This window comes from Callithrix jacchus, chromosome 12 (genome assembly GCF_049354715.1).
Source record: "Callithrix jacchus isolate 240 chromosome 12, calJac240_pri, whole genome shotgun sequence".
Lineage (NCBI taxonomy): Eukaryota > Metazoa > Chordata > Mammalia > Primates > Cebidae > Callithrix > Callithrix jacchus.
The window spans coordinates 60,040,298-60,060,064 of NC_133513.1; positions in this window are offsets into that span (position 1 = coordinate 60,040,298).

A 19,767-nucleotide genomic window follows, 5' to 3' on the forward strand; every position below is an offset into this window, starting at 1 on the left:
ACAGGCAGTCATTAGGCCAACAAAGACTGCACTTAGAATTTCTCGCTAAAATGAATGTCTTGGTCTCCTAACAAAAGAAACATTTTACTAGTCCTGGTTCTTAAAAACAATAACGAACTATGTCTTTTTTGATACTAAGACCTGACCCTTTGGTTCTGGGAAAGGGGATTCGTTTGAGTGGGTATATGTGTGTATAGATGCATACTTAGGTATATACATTTATATATGAATCAAGAAATATTTGCTGCATATGTTACATATGTGTATATATTTATATATGAATCAAGAAATATTTGATGCATATGTTACATGTGTATACTTTGTAAAATGAGTAATGACTGAGATTCCAGTGTGCTCAGAGTAAGGGCTGGTTTGGATTTTAAAGGAATCTACCGAACGTTTAGCATTTAACCAATGAACTATATCGTAAAAGAAAATGAAGTGTTTCAGGTTTTTAAGGCAAATACACTGTCAGCCCCAATTATGCAAAGCTGTGGTTAGGAAAATAAGGCATGTGGTGTCATTACATTTAATGGAAACAGAGCCCAAAGCTAACGGGAGTGTGCCAGTTAGTAACTTGCTCTGATTGGTAATGGAGTACTCTGGGAGATCATCCTGTTACCTCCAGGCAGAGTTCTTTGCAACAATTGTGATGGGAAGTGGCAGCAAGCATCCAGAGAGTTTGGACTTTAACATCTGTGTTGGCAGATCTGTGCAATGTGACCTCACACCTAAACAAAATTGCTCTTTACAGTTTAGGCCCAGTCTGGAGAATGGGGGCATTGATTTTCCAAATCCACAAATGCAGAATACCATAGTGAAACTATAATTTATTTATACAAATGGTGTGTTTTTACAAAGGCCATCTGTCAGTTGACTCTCTGATCTAAAACAAATCTGTTTGTTCCCCCAGAAGAAATAACATGTCTGTTGAAAAAAGATTTATGGAGGACAGGCTGCCCAATCCACCAGCCATTGGTATAACAGTAACTATTTATGATATATTTACTTCTAAAGGAGTGCTGTGAGTGGAAACTATTACTTGTAAAGTATGGTAATTAATTTTTTATTACCTCAAAGCCAAGAAATGAAGCCTACTTGCATTTATTAAGATTGCTGCATGAGAAACATGTTTCTTCTGGGGGAAAAAAATCCAAGTAAAGCATTCATAGAGCTGTGGCTCTGTGATAACTTACTGTTCTGATTGGGTAGATATAAGCCCATGGGTTGATCTCAAGGTTTTGATTATTTTCTGGAGGACAAGGGGGCAAATCACTCTTCAGTGACCATGGCTACTTTATCTCTAGGCACCATGGATGGCCCTCATTAAAAATTAGAACTTTCTATCAATACTAAAAGAAGATTTTAGGCTAGGAGAAATAGAAATGAAAAAGAAGGGAAGGCTCCCTGCCCTATCTCCATCTCTCCCTAGCCCCCAACCCCTGCCACAAAGGAGATACTCAAACTATTTATCTAATTATTCCTGGAATCCCACCCTCAGCTTTATTGAGTTATAATTGACAGATAAAATTATATTGTAGACCCTCTCTATATCTATGCGTTTTGTATCCATGGATTCAACCGTCCACGGTTTGAAAATGTAGTTAGGCCTGAAATGGTTGCATCTGTGCTGAACTTGTAAGGGACTTTTTCCTTGTCATTATTCCCTAAACAATACGGTATTACAGCTATTTATATATAATTTGCATTATATTAGGTATTATAAATAATCTAGAGATAATTTAAAGTATATGGGAAGATGGGCATAGATTACATGCAAATACAGACCATTTTATTCATTTTATATAAGGGACTTGAGCATCCTCGGGTTTGGTATCTGCAGAAGTTTCTGGAACCAATCCCCTGTGGATACTGAGGGACAACTGTATGCATTTAAGGGATACAATGTGATGCTTTCAGGTACATATATATTGTGAAATGATTGTCACAATCATTAACACATTGGTTGCTTTACATAGTTACCATTGTGTGTGTGTGTGTGTGTGTGTGTGTGTGTGTGTGTGTGTTGAGGACATTTAAGACCTACTCTCTCAGCAAACTTCAGGTGTACCATATGGTATTATTAGCTCTAGTCACCATGTTGTACATTAGATCCCCAGAACATGTTCCTCTTACAACTGAAAGTTTGTTCTCTTTGGCCAACATCTTTTCATTTCCCTTAATTCCCAGCCCCTGGCAACCACCATTCTACTCTGTTTCTTTGAGTTTGACCTTTCTAGATTCCACATGTAAGTGAGCTTTTACATTTCTCTTTCCTATCTGACTTGTTTCACTTAGCATAATGCTCTCAAGTCCATTCGTGTTGTCACCAATAGCAGGATTTCCTTCTTTTTAATGACTGTATATAATGGCAAAAACTGCAATTACTTTGCAGCAACCTAATATAACCACACACACATACACCCCCCTACCACACACACACATTTTAAAATCCATTAATTCATCATTGGACACTGAAGTTGTTCCTAAGCCCTGGCTATAGTGAATAATATGGCAATGACCATAGAAGTGCAGATATATCTGAAGCTACTGTTTTCACTTTGTTAGGGTATATACCCAGAGGATGGGTTGCTAGATCATAAGATAGTTCTATTTTCAATATTTTGAGGAACCTCCATACTGTCTTCTATTCTGGCCCTATCAAATTTCATTTTCACCAATAGCATACAGGGTCCCTTTTCTCCACATCCTTGTCAACGCTTTTAATCTTGTCTTTTTGATAACAACCAATCTAACAGATGTGAGGTGGTATCTCTTTGTAGTTTTGATCTGCATTTCCCTGACAACTAGTGATGCTAAGCACCTTTCATGTACCTGTTGGCCATTCGTCCCTCTTTGGAACGATGTCTATTCAGGTCATTTGCCCATTTTTAAATGAGGTTTTTTTTTTGTTGTTGTTTGTTTGTTTGCTATCGAGTTGTATGAAAAGTTCCTGGTTATTTTGGATATTAAATCCTGATGAGATACATGGTTTGTGAATATTTTCCCCATTTCTTAAGTTTCAAAATTTTCATTTTGTTGATTGTTCTTTTGCTCTGCAGAAGATTTTTACTTTGATGCCATACCATTTATTTATTTATTTTTTGTTGCCTCTGCTTTTGGGGTTACATCCAAAAAAATCATTTCCTATACATGTGTCAAGGAGTTTTTTCCTAGAATTCTTCTGCATGTTTACAGTTCAGGTCTTACATATAAGTCTTTAGTCTATTTCAAGTTAATTTTTGTGAGTGGTGTAAGATAGAAGCTCAATTTCATTCTTTTGCATGTGGATATCCAGTTTTTCCTACGCCATTTATTGAAGAGACTGTCCTTCCCCTCATTGTGTATTCTTGGCACTTTTGTTAAAGATTAGTTTACTGTACTAAGTATTTATTTATGTATTTTGGAATATTTATTTTTCAGTGGGACTTAGCATTTCTCCAGTGCATATTCTCTTCCAGAGGCTTGGCTAGGACACAGGAGAGGTACAAAAACCCATGCTTTCTTCTCTCTGGAAACTTGCAGTCTACCTGATAACTCAGGGCTTGGTGATAGGTGGACAAATCCCCTTGAAGTTGTCATGAAAAGTGGTTAACAAGAGTCAGTAGTTCTCTCCAAACATCTTTCTTAACACTTATTTTTACACTTTGGTTTTCTTAAGATCAGCTAAACCTTGTTTCTTCCTTAGATGTTTTATTTCATTTGCTTTTTATTTATTTTTGCCTTTCAAATATTTAAAAACAGAAGTAATACTTGAACATGGTACAAAGGTAGACAGTCCAAGGGGCTCTTTCTCTTATGTCTCTGTAATAGGTCACTGTTGAATTGCTATTAAGAAATACCTGAGGTTGGGTAATTTATAAAGAAAAGAGATCACACTATTTATAACAGCAAAGATTTGGAACCAACCCAAATGCCCATCAATGATAGACTAGATAAAGAAAGTGTGGCACATATACACCCTGGAATGCAATGCAGCCATAAAAAAGAATGAGTTCACATCCTTTGCAGTGACATGGATGAAGCTGGAAGCCATCATTCTCAGCAAACTAACACAGGAACAGAAATCCAAACACTGCATGTTCTCACTCATAAATGGGAGTTGAACAATAACACCTGGTCATAGGGAGAGGAACATCACACACCAAGGCCTGTTGGGGATGGGAGGGGGTGAGGGGAGGGAGAGCATTAGGACAAATACCTAATGCATTTGGAGCTTAAAACCTAGAGGGCAAGTTGATAGGTGCAGCAAACCATCATGGCACATGTATACCTATGGAACAAACCTGCATGTTCTGCACATGTATCCCAGAACTTAAGGTAAAATAAAAAATAAAAGATTTAACTGGCTCATGGTTCTACAGGCTGTACAAGCATGGAGCCCACATCGCTTTGCTTCTGGGTAGGCCTCAGGGAGCTTTCACTCCTGGCAGAAGGTGAAGCAGGAGCTTATGCATCGCATGGCAAAATCAGGAGCAAGAGAGGGTGGGGGGAGGTGCCACACACTTGTAAACAACCAGATCTCGTGAGAACTCACTCACTATGTTGAAGACAGCACCAGGCCATGAAGGACCTGCCCTAAGGCCCAAACACCTCTCACCAGGTCCCACCTCTTGCACTGGGGATTACAGTTCAACATGAGATTTGGGGAGCGACAAATATCCAAACTACATCAGTCTCCCAGGCAGTCAGTTGTCCTTTTTTTTTTTTTTTGGAGGGGGGAGGAAGCCAGGAAGGGAGGGAAGAAGGACAGTAGGGAGGAAGGAAGGGATGAAGGAAGGAAGGAAGGGAGGAAGCGGGGAGGGAGGGAGGGAGGGAGGGAAGGGAAGGAAAGAAATCAAGCAATGAGAGAGACATTGCCGACTTGGATCTAGAGGTTTACAAGTTGATTTCTTTTTTTTTTTTGAGAGAAGGAAAGAAAAAAAAATAAGTAAAGGAGAGGAAGAAAGAGGAAGAGAAAGAGGGAGAGTAAATGGAAATATTGCTTTATTTTGTAAAAAATTGGGTATTAATAATGGCCAATCAATGTTTCATTTAAACTTATGGGTAGGTGTGATGTGGTATTGACAAGAATGTATATTTTGTGTATTTGAAGTGGAGAGCTCTATAAATATTTATTAAGTTTACTTGTTCCGGATCTGAGTTTGAGTCCTTGATATCCTTATTAATTTTCTGTCTCATTGAATCTAAGTCTCGAATCTGGGTGTTAGGATTGTTAGCTCTTGTTGTTGCATTGATCCTTTTACCACTGTATCTTTGTTGCTTTGAAATCTATTTTATCCGATACGAGAATTGCAACTCCTTCTTTTTATTTATTTATTATTTATTTTTGCTCTCCATTTGGTTGATAAATCTTTCTCCATCCCTTTGTTTTGAGTCTTTGTGTATTCTTGCATGTGAAACAGGTCTGGATGTAACATGTCATTGGGTTTTGGCTGTGTCTGTGTCTTTTGATTGGAGGATTTAGTCAATTTAAATTTAGGGTTACTGCCATTTGATGTTGACTGGCTGTTTTATCCATTTGTTGGTGTGAATTCTTCTTTATGTTGGTGCTCTTTACTTTTTGGTGTATTTTTAGAAAGGCTAATACTGGTTGTTTCTTTCTGTGTGTAATGCTTCTTTCAGAAGCTCTTGTAAAGCAGGCCTGGTGGTAATAAAATCTCTGAGTTCTTGCTTGTTCATAAAAGATTTTATTTTTCCTTCAGTTATGAAGCTTAGTTTGGCTGGATATGAAATTCTGGGCTGAAGGTTCTGTTCTTTGAGGATGTTGAATATTGGCCCCCACTCTCTTCTGGCCTGTAGAGTTTCTGCTGAGAGATCTGCTGTAAGTCTGATAAGCTTGCCTTTGTGGGTAACCTGACCTTTCTCTCTGGCTGCCTTTAGTATTTTCTCCTTCATTTCAACCCTGGTGAATCTAACGATTATGTGCCTTGGGGTTGCTCTTCTTGAGGAATATCTTTGTGGTGTTCTCTGTATTACCTGGGGTTGAATGTTGACCTGCTTTGCTAGTTTAGGAAAATTTTCCTGAATAATATCCTGAAGGGTATTTTCCAGCTTGGATTCATTCTCTCCGTCGCATTCAGGTACCCCTATCAAACGTAAATTTGGTCTTTTCACATAGTCCCACATTTCTTGGAGACTTTGCTCATTCCTTTTTATCCTTTTTTCTCTAATCTTTTCTTCACGTTTTATTTCATTAAGTTGGACTTTGACCTCTGATATCCCTTCTTCTGCTTGAACAATTCGAGTGTTTAAACCTGTGCATACTTCTCGGAGTTCCTGTATTGTATTCTTCAGTTCCATTAATTCACTCATACTCCTCTCTAGGTTGTCTATTCTCAATAGGATTTCATCAAACCTTTTTTCAAAGTTCCTAGTTTCTTTACGTTGGGCTACAACATGGTCTTTTAACTCACCGAAGTTTGTTATTATCCATTCCTTGAAGAGTGATTCTGTCATCAGGATGTGCTCGTTCTCCATCAAGCCTTGTTCCATTGTTGATGTGGAACTGTGATCATCTTTAGAGGGAGAGGCGTTCTGATTTTGAGTATTCTCAGCTTTTTTACGCTGGTTTCTTCCCGTCATTGTAAATTTATCCTCCTGTCGTCTTTGAAATTACCAACTTTCAGATTAGGTCTCTTGAGTGGATGTCCATTGTTAGTTCCCCGGGCCAGAGCAGCGGCGTTAAAACTGATGGTGCTTTTCTGCCCAGGATTCTCCTGTCTGGCTTCCTTCTTGTTTCCGTAGTAGGCGACTCTGCCTTCCCGGGGCTCCAAACCTCGGTCAGAAGGGAAACTGGTCCCGTTTACTCTGTGCCGAACGCTGCCGCGCTGAGGTGCCGTCACAGCCACTGCGCCGAGCTCTGGTGTCCTGCTGGGGACCCGTGTGGGTCCTCCGAGCCTGTTTACTCTGCTCTGAGAGCTGCTGCGCCAAGGTGCCGGAGGAACCGCTGCGCCGGCCACGAGAGTCGCGCTGGCCACCTGTGTGTTTCCTCCACTGGGGGATCTTCTGCTCCGTGAGCGACCAGAATTTGTCAGAAAGTGTGGCGTCCTCTAGTTCTCCGCGCCTTCCCTGAGAGCTGCAATCCCAGGATGTTAGCAATTGACCATCTTGGATCGTTCTCTCAGTTGTCCTTTTTAAGGTGACCAAAGTTCGCAGTTTCTTCTATGTTCTGAGCACATATTTTTCTCCCATATTTCTCCCTGTGAACAGCGGTCTTATTTTTCTTCTCTGGGGGATTTTGGGGGTCTTAAGATTTGAATCCCTCAAAAGATAGGTTCTAAGACAGCATATTTACTTCCTTTCTGTGAGGTCTCAGGCAAGAGTGGATGGAGAAGCTCAGAGTACTTGGTGAAGGTATGGTGTGGGATCTCCTGCCAGGGGTGCAAAGTGAAAAATCTCCATGTCCAGATCTAGAAATCCTGCCAAGTACCCCCCAACCGATGGCATAAATTGAAGCTCATATGAGGGGCCACCCAGGGACACAGCTGGTACTGAAATATGTTTTAGGTCTCAGGCTTATAGTTCTGAAGATAAGAGGACCCTTCCTTTCTTCCTAATACATCTTTGTGGATGCCCAAGTGCTATTCTGCTTTATTTTTCAAAAATGCCTCCCAGTAGTGGTACCAGAGATGAAGTAGCACTGTCCAGGATGCCCATTTTATGGACAATTGAACTAAGCTTGTGGGCCCCCAAGCTCCCTGCTGCAAAAAGCATCAGAAATGATGTGATGGATGCTGGCTGGGATCACATCCAAAGTCATGTTTACCTGGGACCTTTGAAGCATGGGGTTCACAGGCAGGGTCATCTGCATCTGGAGTACTGCTATCTAGTTTGGGCTGCCAACCTCTCTATCTGGGGTCTGGGCTTCAGCTCAGCCCTTGGAGGATCTGAGGCTGGTAAGCCAGGGCATTCACTGCCCTGGGGCTGCAGGGACAGGAGATTGATGTGGCTAAGGCACCCTGGGAGCATGGGTTTCAGAAATAATGGGGATGGGAGGCAGCTAATGGCTTCCTGCAGCCATTCAGCTGTGGCTTCTCCATATTTACTGCAGGTATGGGTCTCAGCAACTTCTCTACCTCCACCCTGTTTCTACCTTTCATACAAGACTTTCTATCTCTATTCCTGGGCCTCCACACACCACTGCCTACCTCACAGAATTGGTCTTTTGGTTTTATTTGGGTTAGGAAGGGTATTCAGATGAGAGGGGAGAGGCAGCTCAGTCATTCACACCTTTGCTATCATATAGGTCCCTCCCTTTCTCCTTTTCCCTCCCTCCCTCCCCGTTCTCCCTCCCCTCCCCTCCCTCCCTCCCTCCCTCCCTCCCTCCCTCACTCCCTCCCTCCCTCCCTCCCTTCCTTCCTTCCTTCTTTCCTTCTTTCCCATTATTAGGGCTCTTGGACACTTAAAGGTCCACTGAGATCTGCTAGGACTTCTGGAAGATACTAATGGTCTGAAATGTTGACTATATGTGGATTTCTGTTGAAAAGATCCATCTTATCCTTTCTTTTGACAGGTTCTCAAAGGGATTTCCACTACTTGAGGTAGCTAATCATTCCATCTTCTTGTCTTTCCCCAGGCTCCCATTGTGTGTGTGTTTGAGAAGGAGTCTTACTCTGCCACCCAGGCGGGAGTGCAGTGCCACTCACTGCAACCTCCTTCTGTGTTCAAGTGATTCTCCTACCTCAGCCTTCCAAGTAGCTGTGACAACAGGCGCACACGATCATGCCCAGCAAATGTTTGTATTTTTAGTAGAGATGGGGTTTTGCCATATTGGCCAGGCTTGTCTCGAACTCTTGACCTCAGGTGATCCACCTGCCTTGGCCTTCCAAAGTGCTAGGATTACAGGCATGAGCCATCATGCCCAGCCTTCCCAGACTCCCATTCTTACCAGCAGAGCCCTAGTTCCTTAGTTATGTGCTCTGAGAAACTTCCTTCCTCCCTTTACAGCAGAGATGGATGAATTTTTTCCATAAAGGGCCAGATTGTGAATATTTTAGACTTGTGAGCCAGGAGGCAAAGTTATGTAAGTACTCATATTACAAGAGAAAACAAATTTCTACCATGTTACCATTTTGATTAATACAGTTCTAAATATAATAATAATAATGGAGTACATTTTTGTTATACAGGCTGATTAATGAGAAGAATGGAGTCCTATTTTAGGGGTTATAGCATTTCTCTTAATTGGAAGTCAAACTTATTGTTTGCTATCATCAAAACTGATCAGAAATGTTCATTATTAATGTTGATCAGTCAGGAAATTTGGTATAACACTTCTCTTAATTAGAAGTCAAATTTAGTGTTCACTATCATCAAAACTGATCATAAATGTTCATCTATTAATATTGACCAGTAATGAATTTTGTATATTAAATTTTTAAAAATAAAATGTGAATTTTACCTAATATTTATGTCATCAAATATTCTTTGTTTATTTTTCTATTTTTTATTAATTTTTAATTTTTTTGGAGATAGGGTCTTGCTCTGTCACCCAGGCTGGAATGCAGTGGCATGATCATGGCTCACTTCAGCTTTGACCTCCTGGGCTCAAGTAATCCTCCCACCTCAGCCCCCTGAGTAGCTGGGACCACAGGCATGGCCATGTAGTATACTATACTTCCTATTTTGTCCAACATTTCTTTTTCCTGAAAATAATAATTGCCTTTTCCCCCAGTTTGGCTTAACTGTCTTTGTGCTTTTTGGCAGATCCTGTTCACAACCTCCCAGGCCATGTAATGCTAGAGATAACTTTGCCTAGTGGTATTGCTACAGTGCTGCTGTACAACTGCGCATGGGTGATGCCTGTCATTTTCAATATAACTGAGCAATGTAGCAAGATGGAGCTGGGGTGTTATATGAAATTGTACCCCTGACCTAGATGTTTGATCCTGCAACTTATGCAAGGTGGTTTTGCAATCATGTATAGTAATGATGTTGAAGTTTCAGGGTGACCAGACTAGAAGCAGGAGAGACTTTGCAAGTGCGCCTTTAGGCTTCCTGCAGGATGTCAGTGTAGGCAAGTAGAAGGTCTTCACCACCTTGAGCATACCTCCTGTGAGGACCTGGAGATTTGAGGAGCCACCCTCATCCCTTATCCCAAACAACTGACATCTTTCTTTCCTTCATTCCTGGCAGCATATCCTTCCACAGGTTGCTACAGTGAAATGTTGCTTATATTAGTTGTTTGTTTTTTGAGACAAGTCTCCCTCTGTCACCGATGCTGGAGTGCAGTGGTGCAATCTCAACTCACTGCAACCTTGGTCTCCCAGGTTCGATCAATCTGCCTACCTTGGCCTCCCAAAGTGATGGGATTATAGGCATGAGCCACCGCACCTGGCCCCAAATCATGCTCTTAAAGAGGAACATGTCTATAGAGGTGAGCTAGCCTCAACCATGCAGAAGAGAATGGAATCCTGGAAAGGCTGAGGACCAAAAGGGTAGGATTATGAGTTTTCAACATTGGGTGGGGGGGTACCCTATTGGCCTTGACTTTTTTTTTTTAAAGAGATAGGGTCTTGCTATGTTGTCCAGGCTGCCCTAGACCTCCTGGCCTCAAGCAATTCTCCCACCCTGCCTCCCAAAGTGCTGGGATTACAAGTGTGAACCACTGTGCCTGGCCACCTTGGCCTTCTAATGCTTCTTGTCATATGGAAGAGAAGTACAACTCAATTTTATTTCATTCATTATCAATAGAATCTGCAACCTGACTAATCCATTACATGAGTTTAATCTGCCATGGTTTACTGGAGGAGATCCTTCATTACATGTAGAATGAATATTTCTTGTCTTTTTCACATAAAGAAAATAAAAGCCTCCAAAATGATAAACAGTGGAGGAAGAAACACATCTCTCAGTTGGATGAATAGGTGGCATGCTCCCATACTTCCAATTTATTTTATTTTTATTTGCATGATTCGTGGAAGGAAGAATGAGCTTAGAAACGAAAGACTCACTTGTAGTTTTGGCTTTTCCACTGTGTGACCTTGGGCAACTAACAGACTCTCTCTGAGTCTGAGTTTTATCATCTATAAAATGATAATAGCTAACTGTTATTATCCCTTAACCAGAGGGGGATTGTATACCAAATTCTACTTTTGTAATGATGTCTTTAAATATTTACTTTACAATGAATCTAAAATTAATCATTAAAATGAATGATATTTATTTTACTTAAAATGAATGGCATTTAATATATAAACTTACATGTATTATAAAAATACTGATGGGCCGGGTGCGGTGGCTCATGCCTGTAATCCCAGCACTTTGAGAAGCTGAGGTGAATAGATCACTTGAGCTCAGGAGTTTGAAGTAAGCCAGGGCAACACAGGGAAACCCCATCTCTATAAAAAAAAAAAGAAAACAAAATTAAAAATATTGATAGCTGTTATTTATTATACACGTTCCATGTGTCAGGACCTGCAAAGCACTTTATTAATGGTAGTGATGCTGATAGTTATAAGTTGTTATTGCATACTTGCTGTATGCTGTATACTGCACTAACTGCTTTATGTATATTAGCTCATATACTTCTTACATCAACCCCTTATGATGTTCTGTTATTAAGACCACTTTACAGGGAGGAAAGTGAGACCTGCAGTGCTTATGTGACTTGTCTAAGACAAGGATTTCTATCCATGTGCAGGCTGACTTTATGCTGCTATGTTGCTTTCTCTTCACTTTTTATAAAATGGTTTCTATTACTTAAAAACATTTTTTAAGAAACAGGGTCTTGTTCCGTTGTCCCATGATGGAGTGCAGTGGTGCAATCGTGGCTCACTGCAGCCTTGAACTCCTGGGCTCAAGCGATTCTCCCACCTCAGCCTCCCGAGTGGCTAGGCTGAAGGCTGTATTTCTTTTTAAATAAAAAATTTATCATGAAAATCGGCAGGTAAGATTAGGGAATCATAAACTGGACCTTCAACAAAATTTGCCTCTAACTTGAAACTTAACTGTTTTGAAACCTTGGCCATGACAACTTAGAGTCATAGAAGGGATGTAGGGTCATCCAGTTTAACCCCCACCCAGTGTGAAAATTCCGTCTGTGATAACCTGGAAAGATGGTCACCCCTCCTCTGTTTTAACACTTCACTGGCTGAGCTTTCACTGCTTTTTTCGTGCCTATGCCACTGTTAGAAAATCTCAACAATGTTGGTTTTCAAATTCAAGCCCCTGTGTTTCTTGCTGCCTTTGCAAAGCTAAAACCATCAAGTGGCAGCAAATCTCTCCCTGGCTCTCATCCCTCTTTCTTCTTTGTCCCCCAACCCCCTTGATAGAAAATTCCATGAAGAAAATGGCATTCAAGTTGAATGTGGAAGGCTTCATGCGATTTCAGTAGGTGGAGATGGGAGAAGGCAGGTTGAGTCAGAGGCTGGAAGTTGGCCAGGTGGGGGTGTGGCTGGTATGCCAGCCTACCAGTTCATTCAGTGCCTGAGAGTGGGTTCATAAGAAGGTATCTTTGGAATGGCAGGCTGAGGACTTAATATGGGAAATTGTGAATAGACTACAAAGTGATTCAACTAAGAATTTTTGCAATTGTGCTTTATGTTGAGAAGTTAACACAGCCCAATTGCTTTATTTACACAGGCTTATTTTCATAAAAAGGTACTTGCTGTGGTCTGAATGTTTGTGTTCCCCAGAATTCATATGTTGGAACCTAACCTCCAATGCAATAGTACTAAAAGAGGTGGAGTCTTTAGGAGGTGATTAGATCATAAGGACGGAGCCCTCATGAATGGGATTAGTGCCCTTATGGACAAGGCTGGAGGAAGTTTGTCTTTTCTTCTGCCATGTGAGGATGCAGCAAGAAGGTGCTATCTCTGATGAGTAAGCCCTCACCAGACACTGAAGCTTGTGGCACCTTGATCTTAGACATCCTGGCCTCCAGAACTGTGAACAACAAATTTCTATTGTTTATAAATGACCTAGTCTAAGGTACAGTCATGCCCCCATATCTGTGGATTCAAGTAACCATGGATCAAAAATATTTGGAAAAATGGTTGCATCTGTACTGAACATGTACAGAATTCTCTCTTGTAATTATTCCCCAAACAACACAGTATCATGACCATTTACATAGCATTTAAATTGTATTAGGTTTTATAAGTAATCTAGAGACAATTTAAATTACATGAAAGGATGTGTGTAGGCTATATGCAAATACTACACCATTTTATAGCAGGGACTTGAGCAGCATCAAGTTTTGGTGTCCACAGGAGGTTCTGGAACCAGACTGCATGGATATCAAGGGACGAGTGCATTTTGTTATAGCTGCTCAAAAGGACTAAGACAATACTCTTCCAAGAGGCGTGGTAAGTAGATTTACTGATGAGTTATCTGTACGAGATTGCGGCAGCTGTCCCTTGCGTCAGGTTTTGTCAGGAGGTGTGCTGCCTGTCTCCCTGATTGTTCATTTCTTCTAGCTCATTTCATGAGAGTATTCTTCACTTCATTTTATGTTGCTGATCATGAAATTGAATGCTTCCCATTATATGCCAGGTAAGCAAGAAGAACCTTACTTAAAGCCAGAGGGGAAGGTCACAATTAAGATCTTTAAGAACTTCCAAAAAGACATCCTTGAAGAATGGCTATGACAGCTGCTGCTTATTGAGATTAGGAACCATTGGCTTGAAACCAGCTAGTGCTGAACAGCGAGACTTCCTGCTCTGCTCCAGTGTTTATTTTATTCCACAGTGGCTGCTGAAATGCAGCCTCTAGGAATCTTGCTTTAAATGTGCCCCTGGAGATCCTGGGCTATTAAGGGTTATTGCTAGTGGTCCTCTGTCTAGGAAATGATTCGGTTCTACATTATACATCTTTGAGTTGGCTTAAAGCACTGCATATGTTACTACAAAGTGTTGCAGTGATGTATATGTTTGTTTTGGAAACCCATATAGTCATTTTTTAGGAAGATTACGTTAGGGATATTGTGGCATGTAACCCAAAGAGGCAAATGTTCACCCATCAGATTTTTTCTTTTTAGAATAAACTCTTAAAGTAACTCTCACATGTACATGTTTCTATTTTCCAAGCAGAATGAACATCCGGATAACCTTTAGCTCACACCAATATACCCTTAAAATGGTTGTATCTGTTAATGAGTCAATTAAATTAATAGCCCCCCAATGCCTCTTTTGGAACTATTTTCAATTTTATTTTTTTAATTTATTGTTTCTTTCTTTATTTGTAGAGATAGGGTCTTGCTTTGTTGCCCAGGCTAGTCTCAAACTCCTGGCTTCAAGAGATCCTTCTGCTTCAGCCTCCCAAAGTGCTGGGATTATAGGTGTAAGCCATTGCACCAGCCTAAAATTTTCTTATATTGTTCAAAGATTAGATAAAATCCTAATTTTTGAATTCTGTTAACATGAAACAGACCCTGAATTATATATACTTAGAATACATGACATCCCATGTACCATACTATACTTCTTTTCACATTTGTAAATTAAAAAAAAATCAATAATCAAGCGAGCCATTCTTACCCCCCTCTCCCTTTGCTAATCTTTAGAATGCACGTGGTGTTTTTTTTTGGGAACTATAATAGGGCTGGTATTCTATATGGCTAGCCTTACTTGACCCAACCCTAGCCATTCACAAACAATGGATGTTCATGGTATATTCTTCACTTTCCTGCTTGCTCTCTGAGGAATTAATCATGCAGTATGTCTTTATCAGGTCCTCTGATTTCTAGTTAAACCCGGTATTTTCCTTGTGGTGATATTGCCTCCCTTGAGATTCAGCCTTTTGCTGATGCTAAAGGTTTGTGGCAGTCTTCATTTAGGCTTGTTCTTATTTTTGGATACAGCTAATGCAGGCATAAGGTTTCTGTCAGATGAAATTTAGAGGCACTCTATATTTCTGTTTAGAATATTAAAAAAAGGGCTGTTTCTACAGCATTTGTAAATGCAGCACCTCCTTGCTAACAAAACAATCACAAGATCCTCTGAACCATGCAGTCTCCCAAAGAAATCTCCAGGGTAGCAGAAAATGCAAACTCTGGCTTCGAGATAACTGTTCTTCACCTCCCATCTCTCTGCTAAATATTATCATCAGCTAGAACAAGAAGTTCTTTAAAAGTGTAATTGTAGCTGCTTTTATTTTGATTCTGTACATACAATTTTAATTATTTATTTATTTTATTATTATTTTAGAGATAAGGTCTTGCTCTGTTGCCCAGGCTGAAGTGCAGTGGTGCAATCATAGCTCTCTGCAACCTTGAGTACCTGGGATCAAGCGATCTTCTTAACTCAACCTCCTGAGAAGCTGAGACTACAAGCATGCACTACTGCATCTGGCTAATATTTTTATTTTTATTTTTTGAGATGGAGTCTCACTGTGTTACCCAGGCTGGAGTACAGTGGTGCAATCTTGGTTTACTGCAATCTCTACCTCCCAGGTTCAAGAAATTATCCTGCCTCAGCCTCCCAAGTAGCTGGGATTACAGATGTGCACCACCATGTCCATCTAATTTTTAAAATATTTTTTAGTAGAGATTGGGTTTCCCCTTGTTGGCCAGGCTGGTCTTGAATTCCTCACCTCAAGTAATCTGCCTGCCTCGGCCTCACAGAGTGCTGGGATTACAGGCATGAGACACCACACCCAGCCAATATTTTTATTATTATTATTTTTTCTTTTTTATTGCATTTTAGGTTTTGGGGTACATGTGCAGAGCATGCAATACAGTTGCATAGGTACACACATGGCAGTGTGTTTTGTTTGCTTTCTCCCCTTCACCCACATTTGGCATTTCTCCCCAGGCAATCCCTCCCCACCTCCCCCTCCCACTGGCCCTCCCCTTTTCCCCCCATAGACCCCAGTGTTTAGTACTCCCCTCTCTGTGTCCATGTATTCTCATTTTTCATCACCTGCCTATGAGTGAGAATATGCGGTGTTTCATTTTCTGTTCTTGTGTCAGTTTGCTGAGAATGATGTTCTCCAGATTCATCCATGTCCCTACAAACGACACAAACTCATCATTTCTGATTGCTGCATAATATTCCATGGTGTATACGTGCCACATTTTCCCAATCCAGTCTATCATCGATGGGCATTTGGGTTGATTCCAGGTCCTTGCCATTGTAAACAGTGTTGCAATGAACATTCGTGTGCATGTGTCCTTGTAGTAGAATGATTTATAGTCCTTTGGATATATACCCAGTAATGGGATTGCTGGGTCAAATGGAATCTCTATTTCTAAGGCCTTGAGGAATCGCCACACCGTCTTCCACAATGGTTGGACTAATTTACACTCCCACCAACAGTGTAAAATTGTTCCTTTTTCTCCACATCCTCTCCAGCATCTGTTGTCTCCAGAATTTTTAATGATCGCCATTCTAACTGGCGTGAGATGGTATCTCAATGTGGTTTTGATTTGCATCTCTCTGATGACCAGTGACGATGAGCATTTTTTCATATGATTGTTGGCCTCATATATGTCTTCTTTCATAAAGTGTCTGTTCATATCCTTTGCCCACTTTTGAATGGGCTTGTTTGTTTTTTTCCTGTAAATCTGTTTGAGTTCTTTGTAAATTCTGGATATCAGCCCTTTGTCAGATGGGTAAACTGCAAAAATTTTTTCCCATTCTGTTGGTTGCTGATTCACACTAGAGACTGTTTCTTTTGCTGTGCAGAAGCTGTGGAGTTTGATTAGGTCCCATTTGTCTATTTTGGCTTTTGTTGCCAATGCTTTTGGTGTTTTGTTCATGAAGTCCTTGCCTACTCCTATGTCCTGGATGGTTTTGCCTAGATTTCCTTCTAGGGTTTTTATGGTGCCAGGTCTTATGTTTAAGTCTTTAATCCATCTGGAGTTAATTTTGGTGTAAGGTGTCAGGAAGGGGTCCAGTTTCTGCTTTCTGCACATGGCTAGCCAGTTTTCCCAGCACCATTTATTGAACAGGGAATCCTTTCCCCATTGCTTGTTTTTGTCAGGTTTATCAAAGATTGTATGGTTGTAGCTATGTTGTGTTGCCTCTGATGCCTCTGTTCTGTTCCATTGATCTATATCTCTGTTTTGGTACCAGTACCATGCTGTTTTGATTACTGTAGCCTTGTAGTATAGTTTGAAATCCGGTAGTGTGATGCCCCCCACTGTGTTCTTTTTGCTTAGAATTGACTTGGCTATGTGGGCTCTCTTTTGGTTCCATATGAAGTTCATGGTGGTTTTTTCCAGTTCTGTGAAGAAAGTCAATGGTAGCTTGATGGGGATAGCATTGATTCTGTAAATTACTTTGGGCAGTATAGCCATTTTCATGATATTAATTCTTCCTAACCATGAACATGGAATGTTTCTCCATCTGTTTGTGTCCTCTCTGATTTCGTTGAGCAGTGTTTTGTAGTTTTCCCTGAAGAGGTCCCTTATGTTCCTTGTGAGTTGTATTCCAAGGTATTTTATTCTTTTTGTAGCAATTGTGAATGGCAGTTCGTTCTTGATTTGGCTCTCTTCAAGTCTGTTATTGGTGTAGAGGAAGGCTTGTGATTTTTGCACATTGATTTTATATCCTGAGACTTTGCTGAAGTTGCTTATCAGTTTCAGGAGATTTTGGGCTGAAACGATGGGGTTTTCTAGATATACTATCATGCCGTCTGCAAATAGAGACAATTTGGCTTCCTCCTTTCCTATTTGAATACCCTTTATTTCTTTTTCTTGCCTGATTGCTATGGCTAGAACTTCGAGTACTATATTGAATAGGAGTGGTGACAGAGGGCATCCTTGTCTAGTGCCAGATTTCAAAGGGAATGCTTCCAGTTTTTGCCCATTCAATATGATATTGGCTGTTGGTTTGTCATAAATAGCTTTTATTACTTTGAGATAAGTTCCATCGATACCGAGTTTATTGAGGGTTTTTAGCATAAAGGGCTGTTAAATTTTGTCAAATGCCTTCTCTGCATCAATTGAGATAATCATGTGGTTTTTGTTTTTGGTTCTGTTTATGTGGTGAATTACGTTTATAGACTTGCATATGTTGAACCAGCCTTGCATCCCCGGGATGAATCCTACTTGATCATGATGAATAAGTTTTTTGATTTGCTGTTGCAATCGGCTTGCCAATATTTTATTGAAGATTTTTGCATCTATGTTCATCATGGATATTGGCCTGAAGTTTTCTTTTCTTGTTGGGTCTCTGCCGGGTTTTGGTATCAGGATGATATTGGTCTTGTAGAATGATTTGGGTAGGATTCCTTCTTTTTGGATTATTTGGAATAGTTTCAGAAGAAATGGTACCAGCTCCTCTTTGTGTGTCTGGTAGAATTCGGCTGTGAACCCGTCTGGACCTGGGCTTTTTTTGTGTGGTAGGCTCTTAATTGCTGCCTTGACTTCTGACCTTGTTATTGGTCTATTCATAGTTTCAGGTTCCTCCTGGTTTAGGCTTGGGAGGACACAGGAGTCCAGGAATTTATCCATTTCTTCCAGGTTTACTAGTTTATGTGCATAGAGTTGTTTGTAGTATTCTCTGATGATGGTTTGAATTTCTGTGGAATCTGTGGTGATTTCCCCTTTATCATTTTTTATTGCATCTATTTGGTTGTTCTCTCTTTTCTTTTTAATCAATCTGGCTAGCGGTCTGTCTATTTTGTTGATCTTTTCAAAAAACCAGCTCTTGGATTTATTGATTTTTTGGAGGGTTTTTCGTGTCTCAATCTCCTTCAGTTCAGCTCTGATCTTAGTTATTTCTTGTCTTCTGCTGGGTTTTGAATTTTTTTGATTTTGCTCCTCTAGCTCTTTCAATTTTGACGATAGGGTGTCAATTTTGGATCTCTCCATTCTTCTCATATGGGCACTTATTGCTATATACTTTCCTCTAGAGACTGCTTTAAATGTGTCCCAGAGATTCTGGCATGTTGTGTCTTCGTTCTCATTGGTTTCGAAGAACTTCTTTATTTCTGCCTTCATTTCGTTGTTTACCCAGTCAACATTCAGGAGCCAGTTGTTCAGTTTCCATGAAGCTGTGTGGTTCTGGGTTGGTTTCTGAATTCTGAGTTCTAACTTGATTGCACTATGGTCTGAGAGGCTGTTTGTTATGATTTCAGTTGTTTTGCATTTGCTGAGCAGTGCTTTACTTCCAATTATGTGGTCAATTTTAGAGTAGGTATGATGTGGTGCTGAGAAGAATGTATATTCTGTGGATTTGGGGTGGAGAGTTCTGTAAATGTCTATCAGGTTTGCTTGCTCCAGGTCTGAGTTCAAGCCCTGGATATCCTTGTTGATTTTCTGTCCGGTTGATCTGTCTAATATTGACAGTGGAGTGTTAAAGTCTCCCACTATTATTGTGTGGGAGTCTAAGTCTCTTTGTAAGTCGTTAAGAACTTGCCTTATGTATCTGGGTGCTCCTGTATTGGGTCCATATATGTTTAGGATCGTTAGCTCTTCTTGTTGTATCGATCCTTTTACCATTATGTAATGGCCTTCTTTGTCTCTTTTGATCTTTGTTGCTTTAAAGTCTATTTTATCAGAGATGAGGCTTGTAACTCCTGCTTTCTTTTGCTCTCCATTTGCTTGGTAAATCTTCCTCCATTCCTTTATTTTGAGCCTTTGTGTATCCTTGCATGTGAGATGGGTTTCCTGGATAAAGCACACTGCCGGGTTTTGGATTTTTATCCAATTTGCCAGTCTGTGTCTTTTGATTGGTGCATTTAGTCCATTTACATTTAGGGTTAATATTGTTATGTGTGAATTTGATACTGCCATTTTGATGCTAGCTGGCTGTTTTGCCCGTTAGTTGTTGTAGATTCTTCATTATGTTGATGCTCTTTAGCATTTAGTGTGACTTT